The sequence below is a fragment of the Rhipicephalus sanguineus genome, chromosome 8, assembly GCF_013339695.2.
Source record: "Rhipicephalus sanguineus isolate Rsan-2018 chromosome 8, BIME_Rsan_1.4, whole genome shotgun sequence".
In the NCBI taxonomy this organism is placed as follows: domain Eukaryota; kingdom Metazoa; phylum Arthropoda; class Arachnida; order Ixodida; family Ixodidae; genus Rhipicephalus; species Rhipicephalus sanguineus.
This window is the reverse complement of record NC_051183.1, coordinates 83,803,150-83,815,054: the sequence shown is the minus strand read 5'-3', so window position 1 is coordinate 83,815,054 and position 11,905 is coordinate 83,803,150.

Here is an 11,905-nt window from a genome sequence, read left to right as displayed (position 1 = left end):
TGGCGTAGAACGAGACATGTACTGATATCACGGCTTCCACCGCTGCGGTACACTGGTTGTGGAGTTCGGCTAGAGGCCCGTGTACTGTGCGTTGTCAGGGCACGATGAAGAACATCACATGGTTTAAATTCCCAACGTCTTCCAGTACTGCGTGCCTCAGATTCATCTGATGATTCTGGAACTTAAAGCCTCACAAACTCAAAAAAAAAGATGTTGCACAGTTATGAAGAGAAGAGAAAAATAAAGTACAGAAGGATATTTTACGGGCCTGTATGATTGTTCACGGAAATTCAATATGCGTCTTAGAACGCGCAGTGCATTGATTACGTGGGTAATTGGGGATTTGACGTGTTACATGAATTGTAATGTAGCTGGTTTTTAAGTTGCTTGGGTATGCTTGTCTGTGGCAAACTATGCATTTCTTGAAAACTGGTGGCAGGGAAGAGAAAAAAGTGAAGCGCTATAAAATGTATTTCGTGCCGAAGTCAAGCATACGGAAGGTAAGCAGCAACTCACCCCAAAAGAAGTCATTTCGATTTTTAAGGTATTGGGTTGAGTGGTACAGCGAGTTGTGAGTTTTCAAGGTTCTGTCGTGATTTTAGTACCATCACATTTGATTGTGATGCGTTGCACATGGGTTTCACTTTTTTCTCCCTTCACCCTAGAATTCTTCACACAGCTCCACTAGGTCATTCCCGGACACTACGCCCTTCAAGGTGTTCACAGTCCGAGTTGTGCTAAATAATACAGCAGTGTTAAAATTGAGGAAAAGTCGGCAAATTCGTGATGGCATTCCTCTTCTGGTCTCTTCTCGGGGAATTAAATTTAACTGCACCTTGTCATGATTGTTGTACTTTAGGTAATACAATTTTTTATTTCAGACATGTTCCTATAAGAAATGGTTAAATCGTTTGATATTTCATTGAGGTTTGTTGACAGATGATCACACGATATTAAGTGCGAATGCACTTTATAAGCGACCCTGAATCCGCCGTCCCATAGCAACGGCGCCAGGAGCGGAGAGGAGCGTCTGTAGCAACGGCGCAGCGACGTCACGCCCCACGTGACTGCGCGCGCTCCGCCCCCCGCTCCGTGGCTGCGCGCGCCCAGCGCATTGCCTGTGGTGATGAAGGCCGGCGGCGAGACGCCGAACGAAAGCGTGCGAAGCGAGCCGAGCACCCCGAAGCCGATCTGGCGCGGGGACGCGCGATGCGTGAGGGAGCGCGGGCCCTCGAATTCGATCGGCCGGACGCGCGCTTCAAGCGAGACTTCCTGGACCGCAGCTTCGGATATAGCTGCGCGGTGTGCGATCGACTGTGGTTCGACAACAACCTGAGCCCCATCTCGGGCGTGCGCAACGCCGCCAACAAGTTGAACGCGTTGCGGGTTCTTTGGAACGAGTTGGGAAGACAGATCATCATCATCAGTAAAAGTGCTTTGCACTTAAAAACGGCCAGACCTCCGTGGGTCGGCTGGCGCGTGCTCTGTCGCTGCCGTCTCCTTCGCTCGGCTCTGCAGTTTAGTCGCGCGCGCCCCCTCATAGCATCACCCCGTGCTTCGCACTTCCTCATACTCCCCTTCGGGGAAATGTGGGTTCTTTTTCTGAATGCGCGTTGGTATTATTGCCGTCTTTTTGTATGAAAAGCGGTTGAGATAGCGTTGATGGATTTCTTGGATTTTAAGACTTATTCAACGACAGACCATGTCAGACAACCAATGCGGAGTGTAATGAAGGGACAAGGCAGGAGTTGTGCCAAGTGAAACCTTGTCACAGAAAAATGCATGCTTTCTCTATAATCAAATACAGGGCACACAGGGACTATTATTTGCAAAGGGTTTAACCACGTCACCTTGAAGTCGGACGTGAATCAAAGAGAAATGAAATAAATTAAATGCAAGTGAGGGACAAAGACAAAAATATGGGGAAACAAGGATAGGAAAATGCAACGGGCACTTTTTCTAGACGAATCAAATCACTTATTCCTCTCACCATCACAATATTCATCACTTTCTTTCCACCGTTGCGTTTACCCCAGTGCCCAGCAGCAGGCTGGGGCATAGTAGCTCTGGCCACCCTCTCTACTTTCCAATATATTAAATACGAAGCAGTTCTTAGCGAACCCAAGACACTTCGGACGTGTTTATCTATCTATCTATCTATCTATCTATCTATCTATCTATCTATCTATCTATCTATCTATCTATCTATCTATCTATCTATCTATCTATCTATCTATCTATCTATCTGTCTGTCTGTCTGTCTGTCTGTCTGTCTGTCTGTCTGTCTGTCTGTCTGTCTGTCTGTCTGTCTGTCTATCTGTCTGTCTGTCTGTCTGTCTGTCTGTCTGTCTGTCTGTCTGTCTGTCTGTCTGTCTGTCTATCTATCTATCTATCTATCTATCTATCTATCTATCTATCTATCTATCTATCCGCCTACGTCTGGGTGATTTCGTGAAATCCCCGCCTTAATTTCATGTAGACAGATGTAGCAGTTCTTAGCGAACCCAAGGCACTTCGGACGTGTTTATCTATCTATCTATCTATCTATCTATCTATCTATCTATCTATCTATCTATCTATCTATCTATCTATCTATCTATCTATCTATCTATCTATCTATCTATCTATCTATCTATCTATCTATCTATCTATCTATCTATCTATCTATCTATCTATCCGCCTACGTCTGGGTGATTTCGTGAAATCCCCGCCTTAATTTCATGTAGACCAAAACTAGCATGGGAAAGTTAGACGGCTTGACGAATATGGCTGTTGGGTCATAACATGAATAACGTGAAAATCCTGTCACGTACGTCGTCGAAACCTTTCCTCTAGACCCGTGTGCCACATATCTGCTTACCACGGGCCGCGGTATACGGGTATACGCCACAGGTGATTGACAGCTTATATCTATCCAGGAACGGCGAGAACACACATTAGTAACTTAAATGCGAGATCGTTAAGAAAAACAGAAATCGGCAGCTTTGAACTGATGAATGCAAAGAATAAAAATAGGATCCCAGCAGGACCCAAACCCAAGCATTCTGCGGAGCAGTCAGCTATTCTACCACAGAACCACGTCACATCTACAGACTGCTTTGGAAAAACACCCTTTGCTGCTGTAATACCACTGCAACGTCAGTTGTGGTGGTAATGCTGGCTATCTAATTTTATAACAAAGCAATAAGCACTTAATGTGTACTCCTACGAAAGAGGCGTTATGTCGGGTTAACGTCAATTATGGTTCCTGTACATGTTGGCTACACTTTTATAGCAGTCTAATAAACATTACATTCGTATTCCTATGATTCAGCAATCTATATTCAAGCATTGCTCGGCCCCGGAGAAATAGGCTAACGAAAGTTACTTGTAAAATTCATATCATCGCACCATAAAGTGCTCTTCGGTTCGATAATACTGACGTATGCGATCAAACGTGAGCGCTGATATATCGCCAGACCATAAGTTACCCTTTAAACGTCAGTGCTGACGACGTGCCTGGTAAGCCCACGATGTGCCCACAACTACTACACTTACAAAAATACATCGATCCACCTCGTAACGCTTGGCTTAGAATTAGCTTAGAACAACTCGCTGACTGCTTCGCATGAAACCAATTCCAGCAAGGCTTGGGATCTGCCGAATTTGATAGCGAAAACTTTTATGAGATCACAAAAAGGGCCGTTTTTGGTGCCGTAGTTGTCCGCTGCCGCCGCCGGTATCTGTAACCGCTATCGCACGATAGTTTCCAGGAAGGAATGGGGTTCTAACCTGGGCCCTTTGCTTTGTAGCCCAGTAGTCTACCTCAGGGCCATGCCGGTGCTTGTCACTGCTTTGCATAAAAGACCCTATACAGGCTGCATGTTGGAGGCGACCATATTAGCCTATGTAGTGTAGCGTGGTAAAAGGATTGAATAACATATAGGTGTCGCACAATGCGAATTGCGCAACGAGTGGGTTGTTGAATGCGCTCAACCCATTACAAAGGGATCTGCCATAATTCTTCATCGCCATCAGCCACATTATCAACAAACAACACATCATGCCTTACATTTGTTTAAAAGGACTGTCCACCGCTTCGATAAATTTTTAGATTGTGCTGAAAATAAGATCGTTCGTCACACCGGCGGCAACGAGCATGCTTTTGCCCCATGAAAAAGGCATTATATATTTAATTTGATGTTGAAAATCGTGAAAGATGACCGCAGCGTCACCCAACGGCGATGTGGTTCAATCTACTGGTATGACAGGAAAGCCTCGCAGGTAGACTCATTTTGCTTAAAAACAAACAAGTATTACTTGAAATTCCATTTTACGCACTTGAGCAACGTTTCGGTTGCTTCAGACAGTAATTTTTTTTGCTTTCTTTTTTCTAACGCATCCAAAAAGGCGCCCGGTGGCGCTGCTTGCGGCGCCGTCTTTGATTTCATCTGCTTCAACTCATGCGCTATGCCATGCGGGTCTCTGCGTTGGTCGTACTGTACCGCTGTATTGCTGTTAGGATGTCTCACATTTGCTACGATGTGAAGGCGCGCATTTCCAATCTCTTTTTGATGAAGCGACTTGGCTTGGATTACGGCAGCAGTGCTAAATAAACACATAGACTGCGCTTACAGCAATACAAGTGTTCCGTAACCGTATATTAAGGCTTCATTTAACCGCTAGCGCGCTGAAAACGACTGTTACATTTATTACAATAGTGTTCAGCGAAAATAAAGTAATCCTACAGAAATCACATGTGCTTTCGGTTTTAATTTTTACTGCCACTACAATCGTCATCGCATCCACCAACCAGTGTTGTAGGCATGTTTCACGCCAATGGAAGAAGACCGAACGCAGATCGAAAAATTCTGTTATAAAAATTTCTACTCACTTTCCAGAGAAACCACTGCAAAGTTGGACACTTCAGACGCTACGCTTCTATTGCGGTACAAAGCAGAAAACGATGAAAGACGGTAGACAGTCCCTTTAATGGGTACCATGGTTCTCCGCAGAATGACGAAAAATGGCATGGTGGCTGCTTCTCTAATTTACAAAAATTATGATTTTTCCTAGCGTCTCGCAAGTGCATTCTATTGGTTACCAAGGGGTGCCAATAAGGCACCCGTGATACATTTCCTCAGGGTCTCAATAAAGTTCTTTCCCTCTATTTTTAATTCTTTCTCACGTTAACTTATGTTATATAGCGTTGTGGGACAGGAAAATAAGGACCGGGCGTCACACAATGATGATTACGGAACTAGTGGGTCGTTTAAAGCTTCCAAGCCATTACAAAGGACTCAGCCATTATTCTTCATTTTCATCAGCCATCGCATCAAGAAAGTGCACATAATGCTTTCCAGATGGCACCGCGGTTCTCCGCAGAATGACGAATAATGACGCAGTGGGTGCTTCCCAACTTCACAAAAATTGTTATTTGTGGCGTAGTGGGTACGTTGCTAATGTACTCGCCCCAAGGGAGTTTATAACGGGCTCTAGAAATGCCGGTCTTCCAACTTTTGCTGTGACTGTGCTGTGCTTTCCGCGCAGGGCTGGCGTTTTTTTTCTCTTTCTGTCATTGATAAGCAATTATCTTTCATTTTCTAAGGAGTAGAAGTTAACGGCCCTGGGAACCAGACAAGAAATAATCAACGCATATTACAATGTGCGACATCTTGGACCACTATATAGTGCAGTTACACACACACATAGAAAAAGTAAAATATCAGGGTTAAATAGAATGACAAAAATGTTGCAATAGAAAATGTAGGCGACGAAAACCGTTGGTTCAATAAAGACAAGAAGAGCTGAGTTTGTGCGGCAGCACGATGAAACAGCACTGCGCTAAGAACGAACACGAACAAACAAAGCAACAACACGATGCGCTCGCACGTCTGAAATTCACAGAAAAGGACCAACTTTATTGTTGACTGTTGACGCACCGCCTTGCTGCTTTCGTTCAATGAAGCCATAGCGACGAAAAAACAGGCACCAAAGAAGAGGTCCCTGTGAAGAGGACCCAGCTTTTTCAACGAATATGAATTATCCACAATCCACCATTTTGAAATGAGCATGACTTACGTAATTGAAAAGCCACGTCATTTTCCAGATGAATTACACCAATGTGGATAGCGTTTGGCTAAATAGTGAGATACTGATAAGTTACCTGAAGAGGCGGATTCGTGCCTTCAGGAAATGGGCCTTCAACATAGTCATTTTCGTCATGACCACCTTTCTTTGGAGGATGACTATTTGACACCTTTAAAAAGTGAACGTGCAGCAGGTGATATCTTAGGAGTTTCCGTCGCCAGCTTCAAGTACTGCTTACGAAATTTATCCCACTTCGCAGTCTTCGTTTTCGAATCTTATGCGAACAACTTCCACACCTCGCTCCTTTAGCGATTGCTCGCCATTATGACATGACTAAGGAAACAGCTAGTATATTCACCAAAATGTATTAATAACGCAATAAAGCACACAAACCCCACATGCACTTTGCCGACTGTTAACCAGCACACGATAGAAGAAAGAGGGCATGACGAGGTGAAGGCAGTAGGCTGTGAGCGGAGAAGCGGACAAGCGCATTTCTGCCCCTCGTCCGGTTGGGGCCGCCTCCTGCCCGGGCTTGAAGCCTTGGGGAGGGCTTGGAGGTGAACGCCTTGGGCGACGGAGATCAGGGCGAGTTCATTTCTATCTATTGGGTCCACCGCTGGCTCCAGGCTCATTATCCTAGCCTACAAATACGAGCTGTAGTCAAAAGGATGAAATGCACTCGACTTCTGCGTCTCGGCAACGCTCGCTTCGCAATCATGCGCTCCGGCCAAGGGGTGGCGTTGGGGGTGGGGGTGCGAAGAGGGGCCGTAATCGAATAATAGAACAGCTTTAATCGAATAATTTGAAGAACAGAAAGGCGAAAATCAATTACGAATAAACAATTTGCGGCGTGCTTTTATTCGATTAATCGATTAATCGTTCATTGACTTTACCATCCTCACAAGAGTACAACTGCGTACGCTGAAAGGAAATCTCTCGTAGAGGAGCCTGCTCGAAAGATCTGTGAGGGAGAAACTTATGGCTCCGGCTGATTTCAATGGCAGCGGCTACTAGAAGAACAATTTGCCTCTCTTGCGTACAATTTTGGTCGCATTTCCTGACCTATTTCATAAATAAGCATTCACTTTTATCTTGAAATTTCGTTTTTCTCGAAACACACTTTATGACAACTCTTTGGGCCTAGCCCTATAGTTTTTAGCACTTGTAATGCTCAGATTAGCATGCAATTTTGCCCAAACTTTTTCTAAGGTGCGAGAAGTGCAGTTGTCTACTCCAAATCGCAATATTGGTTATGTATATTAGAATGTTTGCAAGTAAATTATTACTGGGGTATGGGTAATATGGACTTGCCATGTTTGAATTTTTCACCTCTAGTAAATATTTTGTGTGCACTTCCTGGATAGTTTTCCGTACTCTGCAGTTGCTGGAGCAATATCTGAGCCATCAATTTTCAAAATTATAGAAGTTTAAGGGTCGAAAAGGGGGGCTACAAGGCCTGTGTTTTTCACATATGTCATAGTGCAGAACAAAAAGTATGCAACCTACAACACAACTAAATAAATACTTGAAACCACCATAAAAATGTCCACAAACTGCTCAAGTTTCACTTCACTAGGCTGAATATTAAAAAAAAAGTGTCTTCGAGTAGCATTTCCCCTTAAGAACACAGGATAGCGTGACCTGACCGCAATGTTTAAATGGCCCCTAGCCACCCCGCGTTCAAAGAATAGGAAGACAATATCTCCTCGTTGTCGCTTATTTTTTAAATACACGTGTAAACTGTTAGCACTAAATGTTTAGCCTGTCAGGATTTCATGCTTGTGTTCTACATGCTATTATCCCCGCTTGCGCATTCGGAATCACACAAAATGAAGTGATATTAGTTGATCGTGCACGATAGTCTTGCAAGAGAAGGAATAATGGGTAGGCGGCTGCATGGCAAAGCAGTGAAGGATACTATTCCCAACTGATATTTTGCATATATGGACGAATGGAGGGTACCCTCGTAATGACGCCACGTGAATCACCGTTCTTGTGCCATGAAGTGCGCCAGAAAGACGTGAAACGCCAGGAGAGAATAACGCGTTCATTGTTTTTATTTTCAGAGGCTGCTGAAGGGCCCTTTCAGACTTCATTGGCCGTAAAACGTACAAATATTGCGTTCTCTTTCTATCCAACTTTACCTGATGTGAAACTGATATCACTGCCAACGAAAGCGCGGGCACCAACCAGGAACATTTTCCCGATGTTATAAATATGGCCTTCTGTGCTCGCGCACGATTTTCTTATCTAACCTGTGGATCATGGTCAGTGAATGTGCGAAAGTGGGGAGCGTTTTCGCTGGGCCGAACTAGCTCAGCTATTAGTAATTGCTGAGGTTTTCCGTCCCAAAATGACTATATTATTATAAAGGGGCCCCTTATATAGTGTTGGGCTTGGAAATCTCCACTACTTGAGGTTATTTAGTGTGCACATGAATCTAAGTACACGGGCCTCTAGCATTTTGCCTCTTTGAAATGCTGCCGCCGCAGCCGAGATTCGATCCCGCTACCTCCGGGTCGTCGAGCACCACAATTCCAAGACAACCGTGTCGAGTAGCTCACTCAGCTCAATGAGAATGCCATAGAATCGACGTTATGGCAGCGCTTTTAGATGATGTGTTACTCCTTGGTATATCGGCGCTCACTGCTAACAATATCGACAATTTGCGATAATGCGAACGGTACACTGAAGAAACACATGCTCAGCAAAGAAGAATCCGCGGAAGAAAATAGTGAATGTGTCGAGATGGCTCGAAAGACGTCTTCTTCCACTCAAAACGTTTTTTTCATACGTCTATATCTGCCTTAAGTAGGCTTAAGCCTTGCTGCTGAAATTTAGGGAATAGGGAAAATATTTGCTTACAGTTAGCGTTACAAATTTGAGCGGAAGATTTAAGAAAAAGAAAAATGAATATTCTATCTGTTTCAGCAGGCAGCCTTCAACCTATATTTCCGGCTCCTTCTGAAACGCGTAAAAATATATTTTTTCGCGTAGTAGAAGTGATACCAGTAAAAAATTGCTGAGAAATTTCATGCTTTGTCAGACTTCATGATCTTTAAACTGTGGACTACATTTGTATGTGACCAAAGGTAGTTTCTCCATCATCTACGAGTAAGCAGTGCCAAGAGAACCATTAGGCAGCTAGCCTGTATTTTGCTCCGTACGAGATGCTCTTCATTTTGTAAATGTTTGTCCGCCGCGTTTACTCAACCGTCGAGTCGTAAAAGTCTGCTGCCCTCGCTTACTTTTACTTGCAACGGAACATACTACGCGTGAGGCGCTGTCGCCCACCTCGGACTTTACATCATACCTCAAGGCGCACTGACGAAGAGGGCAATAATGCGCCTGGTTTACCCATATAGTTGCTATGCCAGTATTGAAGCAGAACTTTTGTGTACTAGAATATGGCAGTGTGTAGTCTGGCGGCGAAAACATGGCGCTTTTTGCGATGACACCCAGCGGTGCCAGAGAACTTCAGTAAAACTTTTGTTAGGCCTAGTTGGTAGATAACATTTAAGGATAGAACTTCGGCGCAAATCAAGACGGACCACAAAGAACAAAAGAGACGAGCACTGGCGCTTACTAATAACTGCTTTATTCTTCTCTCAGCACCGCATTTATATGCCGCAACCACAATTCTTGCATGCGCACATGTATCAAGACGTATCGCACACGTAAATGCAGATTTCTAACCAAGATGATCATGCATAAATTCATATTCTGAGGAGTACAAAGAAATGGAGGTATCACTGATGCAATCACCTCTCTTTTTATTAATGTGGTATGCTTCCAAGGCAAGCCGGGCATGTTCATTATTGCTTCTGCCGAGAATCAACGTCACGCGAAATCGCGGAGCACCGTTGTGGCAGGAGTTCAAATGAGCAAGCAGATTTGCTTTTTTTCAACATTGTTAGTTACTTTATTTGCGCTGTAGTTCTCTCCCTAATGCGGTGCCAGAGCACACCGTACTACTGTGTCGTCATCTGTGGCTGCACCCTGAAGTAATTTATGGTAAGCGGAGCTCCAAAGCCACCGAAATCAGTAGGTGTAGTTGCCGCGTTGATCTCGGGTGAACGGGTAGAACTCGTTGATTGCTGCCGTCTGTTTCAACGCGTCAGCGAATTTTTCCGGGTGCCTGGAAGACTCGGTGTTTCCGTAAGCCTGATGAATTCTAATTTTTGCACTCCGATTGGAATTACGGGCTTATTCGCATAGGATACATCCTACACCCAGAATACATCGCGCTGCATTTAGCTGCATTCCAGCGCTTTGGTGCCTCTTTCAGGAGTAAAATCTCTGAAAAACGCAGCAGCAGTCGCCATTCAGCGTTATATTTTTTCTGTCCATAACCATGCGACTACTCTGTTGGCTGATGCAGGTGAGGGGTGGTCGTGCAACTCACCCGATGCTGTTAACGTTATCTTTCTGGACGCCACCGTGTGTTTCGCCGCATAACTTCAAGTGGGGTAGGTAGGCAGCCATGCATATGCATGCAATGCATAGCACGTGCTTTTTAATCCTTTGGCAATCAAAATAGTAAGCATGCAGAATATTCGGGTCGCTCTTCTACGATATGAATTGTGCAAGCCCAAGTGACGCAGATGCAGCTTATTTATTGCAACAATGCATCCCAATGTGTTTAATTGTTATATATTCCAAACAGTTTTACTTTCATTTGTGTTATGTGACTATATTACTCAAAAGTTCACCGGCGATTACGATACTGCCTATTGTATATTCTGAGCACAGTTTCGTGTTGGGGCAAGGCCAACTGTTTATGAAGTGTCGGCTTTTCGCAAGGTATCGACTACGCCATGAATCGCAATTTTTCTGAAGTAGTACAGCACCCACTACGCCATTATTGGTCTTTCTGCGGATAAGCGATGTGCGCGCTACACATCTGTAAGGTATTGTGTTCTTTATTTGATGCTGCATCTGGCTGAAGACGATGATGAATTGCGGCTGAGCACTTTGCAGTGGGTAGGAAGCACTGAATCACACACAGCTTGCCCAATTAGCATCATGCGATGACTGGTGGTTATTTTACTCTTCTGTCCTGCTATATTGCATAGGTTAACTTGACTCCTTGCCCGGCATGACGCCTGTATAGGTTCCTTTTGCAATAGAGTTCCTAGCACCAACGTGGCTCTGCGGTAGAATACTTGACTGTCACGCAGAGCGTCCTGTGTACAAATCCCATTTGATCCTTGGTAATGTTTCCTCATTTTCTTTTCGACGCCACCGACGGCAACGGCAACGGCGACGGCAACTGCGCTAAACGCAGGAACGTGCTCCCAAGGCCTGCGCTCTAAAACTGCAGAAAGTTTTGCTCTGCAGATTTAAATTTTGCGTGCCGAGCACACCGGTGAATGGTAGCGCCCTTCTGGGGACGTCGTTGCGAGAGTGACCACCGTTATCCCATTGGTGTGCTGCGAAGACGACACACTACGCCATTGTAGTACACCCTTGGAGAACGATAATGACGTTTAAGTTTTGGGGCACACCAACTTATGGACGTTGTCCCTGCTTGAAATTCTTTTTCTAAGAGGACTTCACAAAGGACTGTTTGCTTACGCTTACTATTGCTTTAATGTTGCGGTTGCAATGACGGCAAGCTGTACGAACATACCTTATGTAGAGTTACTGTATATGCTACCTTTGGGAAGCAGAGTTGCGCATCGGTCTGGCAAGCAACGACAGTTATGCGGCGAAGCCGCTCTCCGTTCTTACAGGCGACATGCCTGCCATTTCACCGATCGACATGTTTGGCATGTCGAAGACTGGTGATTAATTTAACTGTCGATGTCTGATGTCAATCCAATTTGCTGCA